Source organism: Nomascus leucogenys, chromosome 5 (assembly GCF_006542625.1).
Source record: "Nomascus leucogenys isolate Asia chromosome 5, Asia_NLE_v1, whole genome shotgun sequence".
NCBI lineage: Eukaryota > Metazoa > Chordata > Mammalia > Primates > Hylobatidae > Nomascus > Nomascus leucogenys.
This window is the reverse complement of record NC_044385.1, coordinates 77,322,014-77,347,566: the sequence shown is the minus strand read 5'-3', so window position 1 is coordinate 77,347,566 and position 25,553 is coordinate 77,322,014. Positions and strand designations below refer to the sequence as shown.

Sequence of the window (25,553 nt, the reverse complement as noted above, 5' to 3'; positions counted from 1 at the left end):
ATCCAGAACCTCTGTAACTTTTCAAAGATGATGTCCAGCATCCAACAAAAATTACCAGGGATACTAGTAAACAAGACCAAGGGAAAAAATAAAATAGACAAACTAAAAACACTCACAGGTTTCTCTAATGTTGGAGTTATCAGACATAGACTTCAAATTAAGTGACTGATATTCAAAAAAGCATATGACAAGATGGAGAATGTCAAAAGTATATGACAAGATGGAGAATTTGAGTACATTCCAGTTCTAGTAGTCAGTGCTGAGCTGTGGACATGGGTCTGTTCCACAGGGTGGGGTTTGTTAAAGTTGTCAAGTATAAGGCCTACTTTAAGAGATACCAAGTGACATTTAGAAGATAGTGAGAGGGTAAAACTGATTACGATGCTTGGAAACACTTAGTGGTACAGGATAAAAATAAGTCTAACATACACAAATACAGAATTTGATTGTTTGTGTGATAAATAGAGATACCATTTGCAAGATGGCTTATGCCCATATAGGATGGGACATGATAGTCTGTGCAGCTTATGCACACGAACTTCCAAAATACGGTGTAAAGGTTGGCCTGACAAATGATGCTGCAGCATGTTGTACTGGCCTGCTGCTGGCATGCAGGCTTCTCAGTAGGTTTGGCATGGACAAGATCTATAAAGGCCAAGTGGAGGTGACCAGAGATGAATAAAATGTGGGAAGCACTGATGGTCAGCCAGGTGCCTTTACCTGCTATTTGGATGCAGGCCTTGCCAGAACCACCACTGGCAATAAAGTTTTTGGGGCTCTGAGAGCGCTGTGGATGGAGGCTTGTCTATCCCTCACAGTGCCTAACGATTCCCTGGTTATGGTTCTGAAATCAAGAAGCTTAATGCTGAAATGCTTCAGAAGCACATCATGGGTCAGAATGTTGCAGATTCTGCAACGTGCATTACCTAATAGAAGATGCTTACAAGGCAAGAACCTTTATTGCAGTTTCCATGGGAAGGAATGGATGAGGCAAGGTAAGCAAGCTTAGGATCGACTAGTTAGAATAATTTCAGCAGGCCCTGGGATGTAGGGGCTGTCCTGAATTGTCTGGCACCTGGTCCTGGGACGATTAGGCAAGGGAATATTGGCCTCGAGTGTAAGAGCCTGATAGAAGAGGTGGGAGAGGAGTGGGCTCTGGATTGGTTGGTTTGTGTATGAAAGGGCACTCATAGTACCATCTCTGGGAATTGGCTAGCCCTAGGAAGCCAGTTTCTCCAGGGTGGGTAAGGCCCTCATAGGTCAAAACATTAGCCTAAAAAGACATGCTTAGTATAAGCAATAGCTGAGGCTCGTACATCCATGCATTTCTGCTTCTATCACTTGAGCAGCATACTTAGTAGGATTTGTGTTTGGACCAAAACCTGTTAATGACAGTTATATTTAACAATAAAATTATGATTTAGGGAAATGTTATATGAATTAGTGACCAAAAGCTGTTATTTCTTTGAAAACTAAATAGGAAAGTCTTGATGAGAAAAACCACTTTTAAGTACATGTGGGTTAGGCACAACTGGAAAAAACAAAACAAAACAAAACAAAAGAAAAAGATCCTGAAGATTCCACAGCAGTGTGGAACTCTCTTATTAATTCTACTTACAGATATCTCTCGAGTTTTCCTTTTTGGACAATGCGACAACTGGCAGTTTTTTTTTTTTTTTCTTGTTTCCAATCTTTGTAGGTTTTCTTTCTTTTTCTTACTATGCTGGCAGAATCTCCAATACAATGTTGGCTAGAGGTGCTGGTCACAGGTTTCCTTGCCCTGTTTCTTATTTCGGAGAGAATACTTTCAGTGATTACCATTAGAAATAGCATTTGCTATAGGATTTTAATAGATAATTAAAAAAAACAGGTTAAGGAATTTCCTTTCTATTTCTAGTTTGCTAAGAGTTTTTAATCATTTATAGGTGTCCCCACTTATTTTATACCTGCCACTCTGAGGGATGCTCTTCTCATACCACTGAGAAATTGTCTACTTTCTAGTGCCTTATAGTCAAATTCACAATTCCTCATTTGTTTTCAGTGAGGGAGGCTTGCTTCCTGGCTCATCTTTTGTGTACCATAAAGTATATCAATATGCAGAAGCAAATCAAATTTATGTATTTATTTATTTTTGAGATGAAGTTTTGCTCTTGTTGCCCAAACTGGAGTGCAATGGTGCGATCTTGGCTCACTGCAACCTCTGCCTCCCAGGTTCATTGACTCTCCTGCCTCAGCCTCCTGAGTAGCTGGGATTACAGGCGCACGCCATCATGCACAGATAATTATTTGTATTTTTAGTAGAAATGGGGTTTTACCATGTTTGCCAAGTCTTGAACTCCTGACCTCAGGCGATCTGCCTGCCTCGGCCTCCCAAAGTGCTGGGATTACAGGCATGAGCCACCATGCCCGTCCCACGAATCAAATTTCTAAACATTGGCATTGTGTCACCCCACACTGTGTGACCCTTAATGTCAATACTGTCTGATATGGTTTGGCTGTGTCCCCACCCAAATCTCAACTTGAATTGTATCTCACATCCTACGTGTTGTGGGAGGGACGCAGGGGGAGGTAATTGAATCATGGGAGCCAGTCTTTCCCAGGCTATTCTCGTGATAGTGAGTAAGTCTCACAAGATCTAACGGGTTTATCAGGGGTTTCTGCTTTGGCTCCTTCCCTCATTCTCTCTTGCTGCTGCCATGTAAGAAGTATCTTTCACCCTCTGCCATGATTGTGAGACTCTCCCCAGCCATGTGGAACTGTAAGTCCAATTAAACCTCTTTTTGTTCCCAGTTTCAGTATGTCTTTATCAGCAGCATCAAAATGAACTAATACACTGTCTTGCATATGAATTGCCAGAAACGAGACACTTCATGCTGTACAAAATGCATAAAAATGAAAATATACATTGCATATTCGGAGTCAACTGACTTATGGAGCTTTATGGCAAGTGAGACTCCATGGCCTTAGGATCTATTTCTCTTTTATTATATGTGAGAATTTTACTTGCATCACCAATTTCAATAACCCTGAGATCTCAGCACAACAGTGGAACAACAATGACAGTGGCAACAGCCCAAAGAGAGAGATTTTTTTTTTGAAAGTCAATGAAAATTCAACTCTAATCTATGCATTTTCTATAATCTATGTTTTCCTAAAAGGGAAAAGCCCGTCTCTCCCCATGGCTGGGGGAAGCATAAGAGCTCAGTGACTCAAGGAGAGGTTTCAGACTTCTCTTGATCAGCCTCTTTATTTTCTTGTCATTCTATCCCCCACACTGTTCCCTAGTCCTCATCCTGACATCTGTTTTTTTAATCACTGTCATTGAAAACAAGTGTGGTGCTGTCTGAAATCCACAAAAAGCAACCTCCAGGGAAGAAAATATAAATCATAGGTGTGTAAATCATCAGCCCTGAGAGTTGGCATACTGTTGACTTGCCTAAGAGTCTGCATTTTCATTTAGTGGGGAAAATCAGCTTTGATGCACATGATTGGTGGTGGTGGTGGGGAACTTATGAAACACAATGACTCAACTGGCAAAAGTCTGCGTGTGGGGAAAGGGAGATTTGGTGGATTCATTCTGGCATCTAATCAGTCCCTGAGAACTGTGAGGAAATTGAAAGGGGCCAGCTTATCAGCATATTGACATGCAATGAAAGCCCCTTAAATGCTTCCCAATTTCTGTGCAGAAGAAGCGGAGAAGGAAAACCACTGTCACTGGAAAAAATTATTTGGCAGAACATTCTCTTTAACGAGCAGATTCATTCATTTTCTGGGAAACATACTAGCGTTTTGTCTCTATCGCACTAAAAGAACTGGCTGGTGCAATCAATTCCACAGAACACCCATCAATTCAGTTAAACAACCAGTGGGGTGGAAAACCCCCAGAAATCAATAGTAGTTGTTTCACTGAATTGATGGGTTACTGCGAGTCGTTCAGATCCATCGATTGACTTATGTGTTCAGTTGCCGCCTTGTCTGTGGTGTTGTGTGGGACCTTCAGGCCAGAGACAGACCCTGCTGGAAGGCCTACAAAGTGCAAGGTGACAGATAGAGAGGTGCAAGCTCCCCATGGCCGGTGGGTGTCACTTCCGCTGGGAAGATCCTTGCTGCAAGGTGCAGCCATCATTGCTACTGGCAGCTCACCTCTAGTGAGTGTGATGGTGAATAGTTTTAACAAGCCACCACTGGCTGAGTGCCTTTGATGAGGGAGGTACTTTTAAAATATTATTACTTACGTTTTAACAAACCAGCAAAGTAGAAATTATCCCTCCTTGCTCTTTTCTTGCCTGAGGATTGAAGAGAAGCAGGGAGAGGCATAGCCAGGAACCTGCCTCTGTTCATTGTCAAAGCCAGAGTTCTGTTCACCCCTCATCCATGCATAGCATAGTGGCTGAGAACTGTAGGTGCTGGAATCTGACAAAGATGGCTCAAATCCTGGCATCTCTACTTATTGTGGGATGTTTGGCATTTACTTAACTGGTTTCAGTTTCAATTTTCCCATCTGCAAAATGGGAATAATATCTAGTCCTTGAAGGAATGAATACAAGAATGTACACGAAGTCCACTGTGTAAGGCCTGGGAATAACGTGGCAAAGCCTGGTTTTTTGTTGTTGTTTGCTTGTTTTTTAAAAACATTATTTTTGGTACTGTCACTAAGGGTGGTGACTTGAACTTGTCCTAAACTCACTTTAAGGCTGCACGCCTTCCTCTTTCCTCTTTCCTTGCTCTTGCCACTTACAAATCCTCTGAGAGATTTTAAATCTTTTGTGAGAGCCAGAACACAGGTGTCAATATTTAATTGTCAAGTTCTGAATTTTAGTGAATATTTATTACTTCACAATACACGAGGCTTCTATTGACCCTGCTTTATTTATCTAACATGAAAAAAACACCAGTTGGTTGCCTCTTCATGCTGGCACGCTCTGCTCCTGTACAAGCATGTGTAGGGGTGCAGTAAGGAACAAAGGGGGTTTCAACAAAGGCTCGCTGAACACAAATAGCTCACTCACCTGCATGGCAGAAGAGGGCAAGAAGTGCCTACAAAAACACTGGCTGTACAAATCCAGCCATGTCTACAAAGTTCACAAACAGGCAAAATGAACCTAAAGCAATAAAAGTCAGTCCATTGGCCAACTCTTTGGTGTGGGAATTTTATTTTATTTTATTTTATTTATCTTTTAAGATGGAGTCTCGATCCATCACCCAGGCTGGAGTGCAGTGGCACAATCTCAGCTCACTGCAACCTCCACCTCCCCGGTTCAGGTGATTCTTCTGCCTCAGCTGCCAGAATAGCTGGGACTACAGGTGCACACCACTGCGCTCAGCTAATTTTTGTATTTTTAGTAGGGATGGGGTTTCACCATGTTGACCAGGCTGGTCTCGAACTCCTGACTTCAAGCGATCCGTCCGCCTCGGCCTCCCAAAGTGCTGCGATTACAGGAGAGATCCACCACGACTGGCTGGTGTGAGAATTGATGGTGAAAGCGCAGAGGGAGCCTCTGGGGTGCTGGAAGTGTTCTAGGCCTGGATCTGGACATCTGTGCACATAACACTGGAGCTGTGCATTTATGATTTGTGCCCTTTATGTATGCTCTACTTCAATTAAGGAGAATTGAAATTTTAAATAACTATAGAAAAAGCACCACTAGTGCTGTTGCTCAGCAGGATGTGAAGATATGTAATACGAGAAGCTGTACTCAGCCACCTATGGCACTGGGTAACAATTGCATGGATTATTCCCTTGCAACAGAGTGAACTGGCCTGAATGAGAGCTGGCCTAGGCAGACAATTACAGTGTGGAAAATGGGGACACACCCCATCACCAGATGCCCATGAGAGCTGAACAATATTCAGATTCCTTATCTCTCCTTAACAGTAGTAACTACCCTGATCAAGTACCTATTCCGTTCTAAGTGCTTTGTAGATAACGATTTTTTCTGCTAGTCTTTACAATAATCTTATATGGTAGGTGTCTTTTGTTCCATTTTATCACTGAATCAATAGTTTAAAGAGACCTTATAACAAGTAAGGGGTGAAGCAAGATTTTAACCTTGGTCTGTGTGGCCTTTTGATCAGTACCACAGGCTCTGAAGACAGATTTCCTGGGTTTGAGTTCCAGCTCCTCATTTCCTTTCTGTGTAAATGTGGGTAAGTTCCTTGACCTCTCTGTGCCTTAATTTTCTCATCTTCAGGAAAGGGGGTAGTGTAAGCTATGTATCACAGAGTTATTTGAGTTAATCTGTGTAAAACACTTAGAACACGGTATGCACTTTGTACATAGTAAGAGCTATACATGTGTTACCGATTACTCTGTTGAATGACACAGCCTTTCAAAGTGGAAGGGCCAAATCCCATTATTTTCTGGGATATAAAGTAGAAATATAGGCCTAGCCAAACTGTTTGCTCCCTACCTCACTCCTATGGGTTAACATAGCCCTGAATCCTAGGCACATGGCAGGCCCATGGGACTGCTTTCCTTCTTCCCCAAGCGAACCCCTGGGTCACAGGCCGTGGGTGGGGTCAAGGTTCTCTGTCACTTCAGCTCTCTCCTGCCACCCGTATCCTCAAGGTGGCCTAAGAGAAAATGTTGTTCCAGGCTTGTTGGCAGTTCCTACCTACACTAATGTCAGGCACAGGGGAGCCTGGAAGCTGTTGAAATGAGGACTTTTCCAGGTTGTGCCATCAGGTTTCTGCCTGGATCTCCAACTCCATTCCCATCTGGATTCTGGTAAATTTCCCCTCCCTGACCACGTGGTGACAGTGGTCCTTGTGTGAACAGGACTACACCTCTGAGGTCACCTGTGATGGACCTGACCAGAGTCTCTTCCTCAGAAGTCAATACTTGGAAGTAAGAAATGGTAACATCAGTTGAGATGGTCTTTGAATGGAAGAGAGATAAATAGAAGAATGCGGTAGCGATTTTCCGTCTTGTCCACTTGGAAATACACTGAGAAAGGAAGTGTGCAGCGAGTGTGAGAGGTAGAGCAGAGGCTCAGATAAGAGTGGGGACCAGGAGCAGAGACTGAGAGAGGTGGGTCACTCTGAGGCCTGAGCCACTGTGGGATCACCTAGCATCCTCATCTGCAAATTACCCCTCCTGCTTAAGCTGGCTGTAGTGGGTTTCCACCGCTCATACTTGAAGAGTTCACACAAATACACCTGGACTGAGTAATTCAAGGAACAAAATTCATTGCATGAAGCAATTTTCTTGGAAGCATTTCTTGAATCCCCTAAACTGAGTTAGGAGCTTCTCTCAAACACAGCTGCTTCCCTTTCCCCATGGAATGACCTGTATCTTAGCCCTAGTCATACTCTTCTTAAAAATATGCCTGTATTAAAAAAATTATCTTTAAAACCCACAAGGAGTTTCCAAAATGTAGTTTTTTTGAGTTGCAATCTTTAAATGTTTAGGTCTCATTCATGTAGCTCCCGCATTATTTATTTATTTTAATAACAACATAATAGGCTTTAATATTTAGCTTATATTTATTCATTTTACAAGAACTCCTTTTTAAATTGAGCATCATCCAGGAAATAGTTAAGAATTGAGGGTTTGAGGTATTAGATATATATTTCTAAACGTGTTAAACTGAGTATGTACCTATTAAAAAAAAGAGATAAAACGTACTACCTAAGATCATCTCATGTACCACTTTGGAAACTCCTGCCCTACCTTACCGGCCCCTTAAAAGCAGGACAGTGACTCATGCACAGCCCGCTTTCTACCACTGGGCTCAGGGCCCAACATTTCCCCTTTATAGAACTTTTCACAAGAAACCATCGAATGTGCAATTAGTTTACTTGTCTGACTTGCATGGAAGACCCTTCCACGCATTGTTTACTGCTTTATCCTCAGTGTCTTCAACTAGATCTGGCACCTAGCTGATGTTTAATACATATGCATTGGAAGAAATAAAGCATGCACTGATAAATGAAAACCAGTTCCAGAATGTTCTACAGCCATGAATGTCAATACATGCTGCTCCTGACTGGTGGGGACACTAGAGGGTGAGCACTCTTGCTCAGTCTCTTACTCTTCTCCCTTGCTCCACTCTGGTGGTGACACTATCAGGTCATGCATGGAAAGTCTTTAGTCCTTAGTTCCATTGGCTGAAGCAGAACAGTCCTCCGACACTGTGATTCATACGTACCCTGACTGGGCATGTGCAGAGCCAGCTGTATAATTTAAACAGCCCAGTTCAAAATGAAAACGTGTGTTCAAAAAGCAGGAGTCCCTATGACTCAGCAATTCCACTTCCAAACATACCCAACAGAATTGAAAGCAGGGACTCAAAGAGATAGTTGCATACCATGTTCATGGCAGCATTACTTACAAGAGCCAAAAGGTGGAACTTAAATGTCCATCTACAGATGAATGGATAAACAAAATGTGACATAGACACACAATGGAATATTATTCAGCTTAAAAAAGGAAGGAAATTCTGACACATGCTACACGTGAAAGAACCCCAAGGACATTATGCTAAGAGAAATAAGCCAGTCGCAAAAACACAAAAGCTGTGTGATTCACTTATATGACGTACCTGGAGCTGTCAGATTCATAGAGATAGGAAGTAGAATGGTGGTTGTCAGGGCCTGGGGGTAGGGGAAAATGGGGAGTAATGGGTATCACATTTTAGTTTTGCAAGAAGAAAACAGTTTTGAAGATGGGTTGGGTCAGGCATGGTGGCTCAATCCTGTAATCTCAGCACTCTGGGAGGCCGAGGCGGTAGATTGCTTGAGCCCAGGAGTTTGAGACCAGCCTGGACAACATGGCGAAATCCTGTCTCTACTAAACACACAAAACTTAGCTAGGAATGCACCTGTAGTCCCAGCTATTTGGGAGGCTAAGGTGGGAGAATCACTTGAGCCCAGGAAACGGAGGTTGCAGTGAGCTGAGAGATCGCACCACTGCATTCCAGCCTGGGCAACAAAGCGAGACCGTCTCCAAAAAAAAAAAAAAAAACAAAAAAAACAGAAAGCAAGAAAATGGGTTGATAACAACGTAAATGTATGTAACACAACTGAGCAGTACACTTAATATGGTTAAGAGAGTAATTTTATGTTACATAATTTTTACTACAATTTTTTTAAAGTAGGAGAAAAGCTTTCTCTCTCATGGTCTCTCTGTCTCTGTCTCTCTTTCTCTCTCTCTCTGTCATGTTTTTTTATTTGGTATTGAGTGTCACTCTCCCTTGGGCACAAGCATAGGCATTGGGTGAGTGCAGACACTTATAGGTGCCCAGGAACTCATCCTGATGCCCTGGGCATGCAGGGGATGCATGCCTGGCTCCCACACTCTGAGGAGGGGCAGGAAAAGGGGGCAGTGGTCGCTCAGCAGGACCCTATGGAGGGAGCAGGAAAAAGGGGCAGTGGTCACTTGGCAGGACAGGGGAGGGGGTGTTGAAGAACCCTTGCTAGGGAGGTGGCAGGTGCAATGGTGGGAGCTAAGGCTCCAAGTCTTTGGCACATAACTTGACTTACAAAACATTAATTCAAAGATACAATCATTAAGAGTTTTAAGATTGCTACTGCAGAGCACTAAACCTCAATCCCTTCTGAATTTGGGGCTGGGCAAGTGCACTGTATACAGTCCCCAAGAAGCCAGCCCTGGTTGTGCTGCAGAAACATAACAAAATGTCAACTCCGCAGCAAGTGTCCCCAGGGTGCCCACGGACATGATGCAGCTCTGAGTGTATAGGACCCACAGCCAGCAGAGATGTGGCTCGAGCATAGTAAAGAGGCTGGAGGGATCGAGTCACTAAGCCAGTGAGCCGTAAAGGGCTGTCTGTGGATTTCCCAGGACTAGGGCTTAGGTTTGCCAGAACCACCCTGTTCTCTTTTTACTGATGGTAGAAGTAAATTGAGGCTCAGTGATTTGAAGATTTAGCTGTTGGAGTAAATTATTTTGGGATTGAGGTCATCAAGCAAGAGAAAAACTTTGCACTATCAGAATGCTAGAGCTGAAGTTGTATTTTCTAAAAAAGAAATGGGTTAGGCTGAGGCAGGAGGATCATTTGAGACCAGAAGTTCGACACCAGCCTGGGCAACAGAGCAAGAACCCCATCTCTAAAAAATATTTAAACATTATCCAGGTATGGTGGCATGCATCTGTAGTTCCAGCTATTCAGAGAAACTGAGCTGAGAGGATCACTAGAGCCCAGGAGGTCAGGGCTGCAGTGAGCCAGTTTTGTGCCACTGCACTTCAGCCTGGGCAACAGAGTGAGATCCCATCTCTTAAAAAATAAATAAATAGAAGGACTAGGTGATGTTTGTAACCAAGTGTTTAGGAAATAAAGCCTGCTAAATGTTTCCACAGGAAATGTACAGCCTGATGGTGTATGCGATGTCTATGTAGATGCTGAGAAACGACACAGAGCTGGAGTGCACCGTTCTGAGCATAGTCACATAGCAGTAGGAATGTTCTGAGGGACCTCCATGCTATCAGGGTTATATATGTAAACAATTTCTGGAACTGTGTTTCCTTCTTTCCACACTGTGGTGAGGATGAGAATATTGTTATTTGGGGCAGTGATTCTTAAACTGTCATGCACCTATGAATCCCCTGGGATCTTGTTAGAATGAAGATTCTCACCTGGTAGGGCGGGGCCTGAGATTCTGCATTTCTAACAAGCTCCCATGTGACTCCTGGACCATACTTTGAGGATCAAGGGTCTAGACCAGCCTGGACAATAAAAAACTGCTTCCTCCTTCAGCATTCATGTCTAAATAAAAGGCCCTGGGACCATGTAAGTCCAGAACACTACAGACCCCTTCTATCAGGCTTCTAGGTTAAGCTGAAATGTCTCCCCTGCTCCAGGAAGCCTTCCTTGGCTCCCTCAGGCAGAGGGGAGCACCATCAGCTCGGTGCTCCCTCAGGGCTTGGTACATGCATGTTTAGTGCATAGCATGTTGCTTTACCTGCATGTGCAGAATTTTCTCACCCTACTGGACTATGTGTCCCTGGAATGCCGGGCATATTTGCATTGGCACGGTCAGTGCCTGGTCATAGAAGGTGCTTATATTAGTTTCCTGTTACTGCTGGAACAAATCATCACCAACTTAGTGGCTTAAAGCAATATGAAGTTCTCTAGGTTAGATGTCCAACACAGGTCTCACTGGGCTAAAAATCAAGGTGTCCGCGTGGTTCAGTTCCTTCTAGAGGCTCTAGGGAAGAATCTGAGTTTTCTTTTTTTTTTTTTTTCCTTTTCCAGCTTTTGGGGGCTACCTGCATTTCTTGGCTTCTGGCCTCTTCCTCTGTCTTGAAAGTCAGCAATGGTGTGCTGAGTCTCTCTCACATTTCATTTTTCTGCCCTCTCCTGCCACCCTCTTCCATTTTTAAGAAAGAAAATCTGGAAAATCCCCCCATCTTAACCTGATTAACAGCTTTAATTCCCTTTACCATGTGGTGTAACATATTCGCATATGTAACATTACCATGTAGTGTAACATATTCACAGGTTGCAGGGATTCATGTGTAGACGTCTTTAGGGGCTGTTATTCTGTCTACTACAATGTTTGACTAGTGCCTATAGAGTGAATTTGTGCCTATGATTGGCATTATGTACATAGCTCAGGCCAGGGGGGTTCTGAAGAGTTGAAGATTCTACAGCTCTGTACTTGCTGTGGCCAATTTTGTAGCATTTCTGGTATTTTTCATTTAGCTGGGATTATTTCTGACTTCTGGCATCTCAGAAAACATTGGTAGCCTTTTAATTCTAGTCATCCATACACAGGAAAGATCTGCATAGAACCAAGGAATTCAGTTTACCTCAGCAAGTGCTAATGCAGCTCTAGTTTTAGTTTTCATTCTGGGATGGAACAACATAGCCCCAGTTGTCGAGGGTCTCTCTGCGAGTGTCTTTCTGGTGGCACCAGCAGTGGCCCCTAGGCAAATTGATGGGCTCATCTGGATTAGTCCACTGTATTTTTTAGGATGGCCAAAGCCTCTTTCTGGAAAGAAAGAGGTTCTGTTATATAGCCAGTCTTCTTGGAAAATGTTTGTAGAACTGCTGAAAATATATATAATTTACACAGAATTTATGCCAAATTTGGGCTGAATATATGTGTTTTGGTTGTGACCAGGACAGAGGAGTGTGTTAACAGAAGCAACTTTATTAAAGCCTCCCTTCCCATGTGATTGAAGTTCTAATTCTACTTCCTAAGGGACTACATTGAACTTGTTCCCAGTATATAATAAGAATAAAGCCCAGTATTGATTCCCCCAATCGCCCCAGTAGGATACGCTGGTGGCTGTAAATTTGAGTGAAAATTGTGACATACAATGAGCAAGTGCTCAAAGATGTTTGTTTTCACTGTGACCAAGTGACCAAGGGCTGCCTGTTAAAAAATATACCCAATCCTGGAGAAATGTGGGGGTCCCATAAACAGGAGACCACAGTAAACGAAAATGTCAGCAGTTAAAGCTGATCATGTGTTTTTGTCTACACAATTTTGTCCATAATTCTTGTGCAATTCTGTTATGACACTTCAAAAGGGAAGCTTCTTTAAAACTGGTTTTGTATCTACGGAAAATTCTAACTTCAAAATACAACAGTCTGAGTTTATTCGTCAAATATTTCATTTATCCATGCAAAGTTCTAAGATAATGTAAATAATGTGTATCTTCTACTGTTTTCTGGGAAGAGTGCTATTTCTTGGGCTCAGATATAGACTCTTGAAGACAGGGTTAGTGTTAGTATCTTTTTGTTCTTGCTTTATCTGGCACCATCTCAACTCTGCCTAAAAACGTCAGAGAAAGCCTTCCTACAGAGGAAGGGACAAGAGAGGTGCTTATTATTGAAGATGAAGAGAAATATTCATGCTAAATGACTTCGAAGCATATAACTGTTTCCCGAACTGAGCAAAATGAGTTTGCATTGGAAAAACATAATTGTCTTTGGCTCATAGTGGCTTCACTATGCGTCTTACCTTGTGCTACCTATCTTGTGCGTCTGGGGGCTGGAGTGGATCAATGAGAACCAGGCTACCATTGATCCAGCAGAATGGTGATAATGACCAGACCAAAGGAAATTTTTTTCAGCTTGAATGTCCAGGGTCAATGCTTCTGGCTGTCTCAAAGGGAAGAAGCAGTTACAGCATTGTTCAAAATGGCTCTTTAGAGAAATCATTTTCTAGCTCACTCCATTTGCATCTGTATTTCAGATTTGCTAGGTTTCCTTTGCAAACATTTTCACTCATTACCCTTTATCACCTTTGCTAATTAAGGAAGATAGAGAAACCAGATTTTTAGGGATTTTTTTTTTTTTCAATTTCAGCCTTTGGCCACTTCCTGTAAAAGATTTCCCTCTGCTTTGAATAAAATTTCTAAGCAGCCTTCAGAGCCAAATTAAATGATTTGGAATTCTCTCTAGCTAGCTGATCTTTAGCTGCAGAGATCAAGAACCCCATCTAGTGGGAAAGTATGAAGCTGCCACCTCAGTGACGGACTGAAATTAGCAGCGTGGTTGAAATTCTTGCCCAGCCCTTCTTGTGGAGCACAGGAAGGCCTCTGCAGAAGCCTCATTCAGAATCTCGAAACTAGCGGCCTTTCAAACTGTATGGGGCAGGAGGTGGGCAGTCAGAAAGATGCTTTGTGAGGGGAAGGAAAACAGCCTCCATTCCCCTCTGCAGAGTAAAGGGAAGCCTAGCCCCAGGAAGGAGCAGCTGCCTGCAGAGGGAGCCTGAGCCGTGGAGTCCTGGGAGCCTTCGAGGTGGGCAGCCAGGGCGTGGAGGCAGCAGCAAGCCCAAACGGTCAATACGGGCCCAGCTGGGGCCTGGCGGCGGAGGCTACTCTCACAGAGCCCTGGCTCCTGAGGCCAGTGGGGCATTTGGGCCCTCAGCCAGTTAGGGGGTTTGTTCTTCCTTTTCCTAAGGCACGTCGCTGCCCAGTGGGAGTGGGTTGCTGTCCATAAGCCAGAAGCCCCACCATGTGGGGGAGGGAAAGCATGTCTTTCCTTCTCATCCCCAGGTGTCACTGGACCCCCCTCCAGGGGGGCCTCAGGCGATTGCATGAGCCGTGCTCTTCCTTCGTGAGCCTCCTGGCTCTGCAGGGGGCTGCCGGCTTTGACCTTACAGCTCTCCACTGAAATGTCACCTCCCTGCGGGGCTTCCTGCCACCACCATTGTTCTCTGCATGGCACCCTGTGGGCGTCCTTCATGATGCCTATCACACCATTTAAGATGTTTTCCTGTGCGTCGCTCTCCTCCCCTGCTGAGGGCAGGGGCCGTGCGTGTGTGCTATGTTGCTGAGGTAGTCCTTCCTGCTGCAGTACCTGGCACAGGGCAGGCACTCCCTTGTCTCTGTAAAGAAATGAAGAGGCTTGACTGAGCCCAAGGACTGGGAGGCAGGCTGCTGGCAAGGCCTGGGGAGACCTCTCCCTGGCTGGCCCTTGCTTTTCCTTCCTCTCCACTAGAAGTAATCATAGGGGTCCAAATTGCCATGGGTTTTTAAGGAAATCACGTGGGTCAAAGTGCTATGCAGATGCAAAGCGTCATCCAGTGCTGTTTCATTTCCATTTGCTTGGTTCCATTTACTGTAAGTGCTTCTGCTTTCCCGGATCCCTTTATTAGGGAAGAAGAGGCATGTGTTGGGGGAGGGTCCACCAGCACCCAGAGCCCAGGGACCCTATGATTCTGTCATATACAGAGTGGCACCGTCAGAGATAGGAGGCCCTCGCAGATCCCCTAATCCAGGGCTTCTCAAGCCTCTCTGTATATGAGAATCAACTGAGCCGTTTTCTTAGCCACAGACCCAGGCCTCCCTGCTGGAGGTTCTGATTTAATTTGTCTGTGAGGGGGATCAGGCGTGGGTATTTTTAAACATCTTTCAGGTGATTGATTCTAATGTGCGACTAGGGTTGAAGACCTGGACCAAATCCACCCCTTGTTTGTTTGTTTGTTTTTGTTTTTGTTTTTGTTTTTTGAGACACAGTCTTGCTCTGTTGCCCAGGCTGAAGTGCAATGGTACGATCTCAGCTCACTGCAACCTCTGCCTGCCGGGTTCAAGCGATTCTCCTGCCTCAGCCTCCCGAGTAGCCGAGGCACCCACCATCATGCCCGGCTAATTTTTGTGTTTTTGTAGAGATGGGGTTCCACTATGTTGGCCAGGCTCGTCTCGAACTCCTGACCTCAGGCGATCCACCCACCTCGGCCTCCCAAAGTACTGGGATTACAGGCGTGAGCCACCACACCTGGCCTCACCCCTTGCATTTAAAATGAGTCCACAGAGCCCTGGAGGATCACAGCAGCCACTGTCCCATGGTCAGCAGAGCCATGACTGGGACCCCGGCCAGTTTTTTAGCGGGTTATGAAGTCTCATGTCCTGTGAAGAGAAAATAGGCAGAGAGAAAGGGAGAAAAAACAAAAACGAAAGAACAGTCCTGGAAAAAAAATCGTCATAGACCACATTACTCTGTAGTCCATACATTAATAGGCAGGTATGAAAGTGGCTTATGTATGTAAATAGGTTACTGTTATTTTCTTCTGAAGTTTAAGTTCTCTGGCTTCAGTTCACAGGGTTTTAAAAAAGCACAGCGTAGTTTTCAGTGACTCCAAATTAGGAAAAATGAAAAAGAGAAGGAAAAAAATGGAAAACATTATTTTGAAGACTTGTAGCCAAGAAAAATTAGAATTTGGTCCAAACTGTAGAAAATAATAAAAATTGGAAAAAACATTAGGCAAGACTAGAATCTAGCAACAGGTGTACAATCATTTTGAAACAATATTTTTCTCTCTCCAGTTTCCTATTTTACTAAAGACAAATCATAGTAAGACCGGTTCACTTATTATATTTGGCTTAATTATTTGTATACAGTGAAGCAAGAATAATTAGTTTTTACATAGGCTTTTAGATTGGCTTTGATGGGACTTTGTTCCATAGGAGGAATCTCAGATAAGACTTTTCTAAAGCCAGGCCCAGCCATGGGTTGTGCCATCAAATACCCATGAGTTGTGTGAAATTTCCTCTGCTCTTGAGGTTCTAAGATAAATCTGGGGCTTCTACACCTGTCAGAAAGTGACATTCTTTACTTACCACAGGTCACAAACCCTGCATAGGGACTGTGTACACAAAATATGAGGCTAGTTTTCCCAAGGGCTTTATTGGCTCCATAAATCAAGTTTGATTCCTTAAAGGAAAGCACATCATTCCAGTCAAAGCCTTGGTAAAATAACCAGTTTCTCCAGTTGGGTCCTGTTACAAATGAAAACAGATTCTTATTGCATTTATGCAAATAACTGTATTGCCATAAGTTAAGAATATTCACAAGTAGTTTCCAATTCTGGAGAAATCAGGTAGAGAGAAACAAATACGCTCTAAATTTTGTTCATAAGAGTACATTAAATTGTTAAAAGCTGTTGATAGCTCAAAAGAAAAGTTTTAAGACTCAGAAAAACAAAACAAAGGATCAGCAAACATATTAAGCAAAAAGTAAAAAAGATTGGTTAGTCTATGCAGTTAATTCCTATTCTGCTTGATACTCATGAACATTTTAGCTCTCCATGAGTCCTGAAAGTTTTTCCTCTATTCTGATGTCAGTCTCCAAAGTTATCAGAAACCTGTATTCAAGAGCACCTGTTGGAGATTTATAGTCAATTAGAAAATCACCTTCTAAAGAGGACCAAAACAAGACAACAATTGTCCATTGATGAAAAAAGTTTTAAGAGAGCCATAGTTAAAAGACACAATTGACAAGGAAATTAGTTACCTCCATGGCACACAATTTTAATATAACAATTATGATTATTACTGATAATGTACACTAAGTTATATCAGAATTACAGGAGTTTCCCATAATTTTGGAACACATACCAATAATATATTTATACAAATACAGCCCAAAGAAAACCAAACACCATTTTGTATTTGACAATGCTTCCTGTATAATTTTTTATACCAAATAAGCCAAATGATGTCATTTTTGAACTTTAGCAAATCTAATGCCTTAAAGGATTAATTAGGTTAGAAAAAGACATAATTCATAATTTGATTTTGGAAAGTTGGTCAAATATAAAAGGTTTAAAACACTTGATATTACAAAATAGGATTACAGGTCATTGTAAAGCCATTTGTTTAACCAAAGTGATAATTCAAGGATTTCAAAAAAGCAAAAACCTTCATTCTTTGAGAGAGGAGACTTCATTTTCTAAACAAGGAGCCCTAGTATAAACAGCATGAAGCCAATTACATTAGTTTTTTTAAATTTTGTAAACAATCTTCATTATATAATATAACTTCCATAAGTCTTTTATAACCTTTATAACCTTTATTAAGGAGTTGGTTAATGCTTCAAGAAAACTTTGTTAATCTGACACAGGGCTCCATATACTGGTTTTGCATCAATGTGCCTTTGACATTAATAATTAATTTGTAGAGAAACTGAACTTATTTTATCTTTCAAAATCGGCCCTTACAATCTTATGTGCCCACCTCTTCCCCAATAGTCCCTGAGACTTGAGGAGTTGAATAGCTTTCATTTCTTGCCCTGTGTCTCAGGAATGCAGCTTATTTTGATTGGCATCTTCTATGGGGCCTGAAGATGAGGCTTTAATTGCTGTCAGTGTTTAAGATTTAGCAGGACTTGGTGTCCTTTTTAGACCCAGGAGTTAAAAGCTCTGTAACTCAATGTTACAAGGACTTTAAAAGCATATACAGGAAGATACATGGATGTAATGACCTTAATTTAAAAAATTTTTTAATCTCAATTTTTTTTCCTAAGCAAACCAAAATTTAATAACAATATGACAACTTGATTATATAAAAGTTTCAGGTTTTTAAAAAATGTATAGATCCTCTTATTGTGGCTTACACTGACCATTCATGACATTGTCGGACTTTCTGATTTGTTCTGAACATCCCTCCTTTTTAAACAACCAATTATTTTATTTTAGAACTAAATTTACCATAGAAGATTCTTTCTTATATAAAATTATTTTTCTTTAAGCTTTTTTACCTAAAAAAATTACCTCTTTATTTGTATTATTTTCTTTACATATTTTTTTAGTTCCTGGTTCCTTTTACTTTGTTTTATACATAACTTTTAAATAAGCTTTAAATTAGGCAAAACTTGTTCACATTTTTTTTTATAAAAAAGGACACACTTTTTTTTCTTTCTTCTTTTTTAGCAGAAATGTTTTCCTACAATATGTATTTATTGGAAAACACCCAAATAATGAAATATCTATTAATTTAATTTAACTTTCTATTCTAAATTATGACCAGTTTGTCTACAAGTATTTATCCCATTACATTTACCTAATTATTTTATTTTAGTTATTTATGTAGATTATGTATGAAAACTGTGATAGCCATGATTTAAAGTTCTGAAACTGCCATTGCAAAATTATAACTAAGACAGTGGAAAAAAAGATTTCACCTAATTGGCTTCATCTTTCTCATAACTTCCAAGCTATCCTTGTTCATTCCTGGGCATAAGCTGAATTAACGTTGGGAGGAACTTAGTTTATAGCTTAGCTTTGAAACAAAGGTGATAACAGTTCTTTCCCAAAACAAACCTACTTATTGTCTATGGACTAGGCTGCCTAAAGCCCCAGGATTAGAAGCTATGGTAATCTTACTAAATTCAAGATGCAGCTATTTTCATTAAACCCATATCAATGTCTTATTTATTAAATTACACAAGCGAAGATCATTTTGATTTGGGCTGGGTTTATAGTTTTGGCACCTTATAGTATTTGGCAGGGATAAGTATGAAATTGCCTGATTAATAAATGCAAACAAAAATGTATGCTGGCAATTCTTAAGACGTTTCTAATATAACTTTACCAATAATTTTAAAGCTGGCTTATTTATTAAAGATTTTACTTAAGTTACATAAACTTGAAAAAGCATTTGACTAATCTTTTCTTTCTTATTATCGAATTTAAGTGGTTTTTTTTGTTTTGTTTTGTTTTTTTGGGATGGAATCTAACTCTGTCACCCAGGCTGGAGTGCAGTGGTGGGATCTCGGTTCACTGCAACCTCTGCCTCCCGGGTTGAAGCGATTCTCCTGCCTCAGCCTCCCAAGTAGTTGGGATTACAGGTGCCCACCACCATGCCCAGCTAAGTTTTGTATTTTTAGTAGAGATGGGGTTTCACCATATTGGCCAGGCTGGTCTCGAACTCCTGACCTCATGACCCGCCTGCCTCAGCCTCCCAAAGTACTGAGATTCCAAGTGTGAGCCACTGCACCTAGCCTTTTATTTTTCTTCAAGCCAATTAATTAGAGCTCTTTTATATATATTTAGTAATGAAACATTCTGTACCCAACACATAAATACATTTAAAAACGTATTAGGCCTGCTGATGGAAGTACATTTTATAGATTCATAGACACTCCCACTTTTTTTTAAACAGACACTTCTGAGTGTCTAAACTACATTCTTCCTTAAAAACTCAAGAGTGTCCTCTGTTGCAGAACTGTTTTAGTCAAAAAATCAGGTGGAAACAGAATTCATTCAACTGAGAAGAAAAAACAAAAAAAACTTTGGCTCAAAAAAAAGACAAGGTCTTAGGAGAGAAAAACAAAAAATCCCCCCAAAATACGAAGGCCTTTTAAATACAAACACGCATACAGACACACACACACACACACACATCTCCCTTCGATGTTAGCCTTTTAATTAAGCTGACTTTTAGCTATTGAGCTCCTTTAACCAAAAAAAAAAAATTTTAATCTTATTACCATATTTCAGCTAGGACAAAATGCTGCTAAACTAACGATAATCACACAAATTATGACTTCTGAGCACTCTAAGTGTAAGCAGAAATGAACACCAGCTGGTTGTTAATGCTAACTTAGTAGTTTAAAAAGAATTTGCAAGACAGAATCCCAAACCAGTTTTTTACCTAGTGATGGGTCTCAGCTGTAGATTGGTCTCTACCATCCTAGAAGCAGGAAAAAAACCTTCATCTTCCCTGTTGGAAGCAAGCTCAAACTCTATAAAGGAGTGACCTCCCTTCCATCATCATGGAAGCAGGAAAACTTACTTTGCTGTTGGAAGCAAGTAAAACTCCAAAATAATAATAATAATAAGAGGAGTTTTACAGCAAAATAAACTTTAGATCTTGACCTAATTTTGGGAGAACAGGGATTCTCTGGAGGGGGTGCCCTCAGACCTCAGCAAATTGTCCTATTAGTTTGAGCCATAAAGTTAGCTCATGCTGGTACCAAGCATTGACAGGAGATTTGTCAAAGGTCAGGGGCATCTCCATTCAGAATCCCCCCATGGTTACCAAAATGTGAACCCCGAAAATTCAAGACAGATCTCAGTTAATTTAGAAAGTTTATTTTGCCAAGGTTGAGGACGCGCTCGTGACACAGCCTCAGGAAGTCCTGACGACATGTGCTGAAGGTGGTCAGAGCACAGCTTGGTTTTATACATTGAGGGAGACATGAGACATCAATCAATATATGTAAGAAGTACATTGGTTAGGTCTGGAAAGCTGGGACAACTTGAAGCAAACGCAGGAAGACTGGAAGCAGGGAGGGAGCTTCTAGGTCACAGATGGGTGATACACAAGTGGTTACATTCTTTTGAGTTTCTGATTAGTCTTTCCAAAGGAGGCAAATCAGATATGCACCTATCTCAGTGAGCCAAGGAGTGACTTTGAATAGAATGGGAGGCAAGTTTGCCCTAAGCAGTTCCCAGCTTGAGTTTTCCTTAGTGATTTTGGGGGCCGAAGATGTTTTCTTTCACATTTCTTACCAAAAAGGGGTCTCAATCCAGACCCCAAGAGAGGGTTCTTGGATCTCACACAAGAAAGAAATAAAGGTGAATCCATACAGTAAAGTGAAAGCAAGTTTATTAGGAAAGTAAAGGAATAACAAAATGGCTAGTCCATAGGCAGAACAGCTCTGAGGGCTGCTGGTTGCTCATTTTTATGGTGATTTATTCATTATATGGTAAACAAGGGGTGGATTATTCATGCCTCCCCTTTTTAGACCATATAGGATAACTTCCTGATGTTGCCATGGCATTTGTAAACTGTCATGGTGCTGGTCGCAGTGTAACAGTGAGGATGACCAGAGGTCACTCTCATTGCCATCTTGGTCTTGGTGGGTTTTAGCTGGCTTCTTTACTGCATCCTGTTTTATCAGCAAGGTCTTTATGACTTGTATCTTGTGCTGACCTCCTATCTCATCCTGTGACTAATAATGTCTTAACTTCTTGGGAATGCAGCCCAGCAGGTCTCAGCCTCATTTTACCCAGCCTGTATTGAAGATGGAGTTACTCTGGTTCGAACACCTCTGACCTTTAGGAGGCAGAGGTGGGCATCACTTGATGTCAGAAGTCCGAGACCAGCCTGTGCAACATGGCAAAACCCCATCTCTACTAAAAATACAAAAATTAGCTAGCATGGTGGCAGGTGCCTGTAATCCCAGCTACTTGGAAGGCTGAGACAGGAGAATCACTTGAATTCCGGAGGCAGAGGTTGCAGGGAGCCGAGATCACACCACTGCACTCCAGCCTGTGTGCTGTATGACACAGTGAGACTCTGTCTCAAAAAAAAAAAAAGAAAAGAAAACAAATATCTTTGACATTTCCCCCTCTCTTTTATAAGAGAACCCTTAATCCTATGGATTGCAGAGGGACAAAGGTCCATCTTCTGTAACTTCTTCAGGCTGAATAGCGGGGTTGATATTCCCTGGGTAACTATGAGGGTGTCTTGTATTCAGGGTAGAGAGGAGCTCAGTCAGAAAGCATTAGTATGCTGAGGGCCATTCATAACTCTTAAGTTCCAACTAAAGTTGATATCTGGAAGATTAAAAAGTGTTCAATTTAAGAAAACATTGAGTAAGCTTATTCTGCATTCCTACACAAAGAGTACAACTGGAATATATTCCACAAGAGTAAAGCAAAATAATTAAATTATCCTAAGTAAACGAAATCAGAAGGCTTTCAATGAGCTGGGCAACTGTTGGAACCAGGATGATATGGGGTTGCCCATGTGCCCAGAATTAGAATATTGACTCCAGATTTTTACATTACCCTTCCTTCTTGTTTCTTTTCAGCAGCAGCCAGAGATTACTGGTTTATTGACAGGGATCAGCAGGGTTAACCTAAATTGCAGGACAAAACTCAAAAAAAAACAACAACAACAAACAAAAAACCAAATGATGAGACTAGAATCGAATAACAAGTGTACCATAGTTCTTAAAATATAATTTCTCTCTTCAGTTTCCCATTTTTACTAAAGACAAATCATGATAAGACCAATTTGCTTTATTATACTTGGCCTGATTATTTGTATAAAGTACAGGAAAATAATTCTTTTTCATATTGACTTTTAAAATTGGCTTTGACGGAACTCTGTTCCATAAGGAATCTCAGATAAGAATTTGTTTTTAAAAGCCAAGACCAGCCATGGGTTTGTACCCTCAAATATCTATGAGTTGGGTAAATTCCTCTCCTCTTGAGGTCCCAAGATAACTTAGGGGTCCTGGGCCCGTTATAAAGTGACATTCTTTACTTACCACAGGTCAGGAACCCTGTACAGGGACTGTGTGGACAAGGCATGAGGCCAGTGTTCCAAAGGAGCTTTTATTGGCTTTACAAGTCAAGTTTGATTCCTTAAAGAAAGCACACCATTCCAGTAAAAGCCTTGGTAAAATAACCAATCTCTTCAATTGTGTTCTGTTACAAAACCAAACAGATTCTTATTGCACTTATGCAAATAAGTATATTGCCATAAGTTAAGAATATTCATAAATAGTTTCCAAATTTTGGAGAAATCAGAAAGAAACAAATGTGCTCCAAATATTGTTCAAAGGAGTATTCTTTACTTAATTGCTACAAGCTGTAAATAGCTCAAAATAAGTTTCCTTGACTCTGAAAAACAAAACAAAGAATCAGCAACATTTTAAGCAAAGTCAAAAAGATTACTTCAGGCTTCCATTAGTTCAGTCCATGCAGTTAACTCCTGTTCTGCTTGATATTCATGAACATTTCAGCTTTCCATGAGAGTTCTGAAAGTTTTTTTCTCTATTCCAATGTCACAATTTCCAAAGTTATCGGAAACCTGCATTAAAAAACACCTGGTAGGGTTCTAGTTGATTGATTATAAGCCATCTTTTGAAGAGGATTAAAACAAGACAACAATTGTCTGTGGATGACAAAATGTTTTAGGGCAGCCACAGTCAAAAACACGATTGATAAAATATTTGATTACCTCTGTGGCATACAATGATTTTATGAAACAATTATAATTATTACTGATAATGTACACTAAGTTCTATCAGAATTATAGGAATTTCACATAATTTTGTAATACATACCAATAACATTTTTATACAAATTTATCCCAAAGAAAGCCAGACACTAGTTCACATTTGACAATGCTTCTTGTATGATTTTTGTCTCAAATAAGCCAAATTTCACCTTTATGTTAGTGTACTATTAATGTTAAACCCAATTCTTAATAAAACCTTGTAGACACATATACCCAATTTTAATGTTTGATCATAAAGTAAGATTCTCATAAAACTTTTATAACACCTTTATAAATTTTTGTTAAAGGGCAGATTATAAGCAGATTTTTGCTTTAAGAAAAACCTGTTGTGCTTTTAATTCCAGTTTAATTTACAGAAAAACTGAATAACACACCTTTAACTTTAGCCAATATGTTCACACAGATAATTTTTTTTACAAGATTAATTTTTTACAAATCTTTCACGATTTGTTCAAATGTTCAGCTTTACCTTATCTAACATAATACAATCTTTTAACCCTCTAAACTTAGTCAAGAAATCCACATTCCCATGCCTTCTTACAATCTTTTACCAGAAACACATTTCATTTTCTTTTTATACCTTGCATGTAAAACGTTTTTTTAGTAGTCTCGAATACATGTTACAACGTTAACACTTAGTGACTTTTACTTTTGGTGAAAACCTTGGTAAGTAAGGGATTTTAATTATGTGTTAGGTGTGGAGCCTAGAATACCAGACAGAAGACCAAATGTCCTAATTTTATCAATAATCTTTAAAACTGTTTTTATTTCCCAAAGATTACTAAAGTCATGTGAACTAAAAGGCATTACACTTTTTACTTTTCTGACAATATTTAATTTAAGCTCTTATTGTTATTAAACCTATTAAACCTCTTTCATATCACACATACAACACATATAAATACACAGACAGACAGAAGAAGATCCAATAGTTGTAAGATTTTTTATTCACCAGTTTTTAAGTTCATCTTTAAAGAATGCAGTCCAGGCATGGTGGTTCATCCCTGTAATCCCAGCACTTTGGGAGGCTGAGGCAGGCAGATCATCTGAGGTCAGGAGTTCGAGACCAGCCTGGCCAACATGGTGAAACCCCATCTCTACTAAAAATACAAAAATTCGCCAGGTGTGGTGGTGGGTACCTGTAATCCCAGCTGCTTGGGAGGCTGAGGCAGGAGAATCTCTTGAACTCGAGAGGTGGAGGTTGCAGTGAGCCAAGACCATGCCACTGCAGTCCAGCCTGGGTGACAGAGCGAGACTCCATCTCAAAAAAAAAAAAAAGCATACAGTTTCTAGGGCCTAATAAGCAGGCACAGCTGGAAGGCAAAACAGATCTCCAGAAACTAAGGGTCCTATTTTTATATCAGATCCTGATTCCAAAAAGAGGGAATCAGCCCATCCCCAAAACTACATTTCCTACATAATTATTACACACCAAAGTTCTCTCATAATGTGAAGTAATTTCTGATATCCCCAAAAGTAAAAAATGTCAGATCACACAATGCAAAACAGAACGGAGCCTTAGATTTTGAGAGGAATCTATCCACTTTTAATTCCTGGGGTTCCGTGAGGAAAACAGAGGTTTCTCCCAAAACAGGGTCTGTGGTGCCTCCTCTGCTTTTCCCAAGGAGTCCCAAGCTGTGAGAGCCTGAATATCTACTTTTAATTAAGCTGACTTTTTTTTTTTTTTTTTTTGAGACGGAGTCTCACTCTTGTCATCTGGGCTGAAGTGAAATGGCATGATCTCAGCTCACTGCAACCTCCACCTCCCAGGTTCAAGTGATTTTCCTCCCTCAGCCTCCCAAGTAGCAGGGATTACAGGTGTCCGCCATCACGCCTGGCTAAATTTGTATTTTTTAGCAGGGGATTCACCATGTTGGTAAGGCTGGTCTTGAACTCCTGACCTCAGGTGATCTGCCCGACTCAGCCTCCCAAAGTGCTGGGATTATAGGCATGAGCCACCGTTCCCGGCTGCTGATTTTTAACCATAGCACTCTTTTTAAAAAGTCCTTTCAATCTTTTATTACCCAACTTTAGCCAGGCCAAATGGCCAATATTTCTGTGCGCAGTGAAAGGAAACTTTAAGACGGTTTATGGAAGGAAAGAAAATCAACAAGCGGTAAAGGTCAAACAGATATTAAACCAGGGAAGAGCTCACTCCCTAAGCCAGGAATTGAATCCTGAACCTGGGCTGCCACTGTGATCGCAGACACCAAGAGAAAGTACTGACATGTGGTTACAAGGTCAAGCTCCCAAAGACATACAAGAGAAGAGGGAAACCTCATCTGGGTTTTTTTCAGGGAACTGCAGCAAAGTTTATTATTAA

At 41.1% G+C, this 25,553-nt stretch overlaps 1 pseudogene; it reads left to right on the top strand.

The window, feature by feature from the left end:
* Positions 1-272: 272 nt before the first annotated feature.
* LOC100587303 lies at positions 273-930 on the top strand (annotated as a pseudogene).
* The last annotated feature ends 24,623 nt before the right edge of the window (positions 931-25,553 follow it).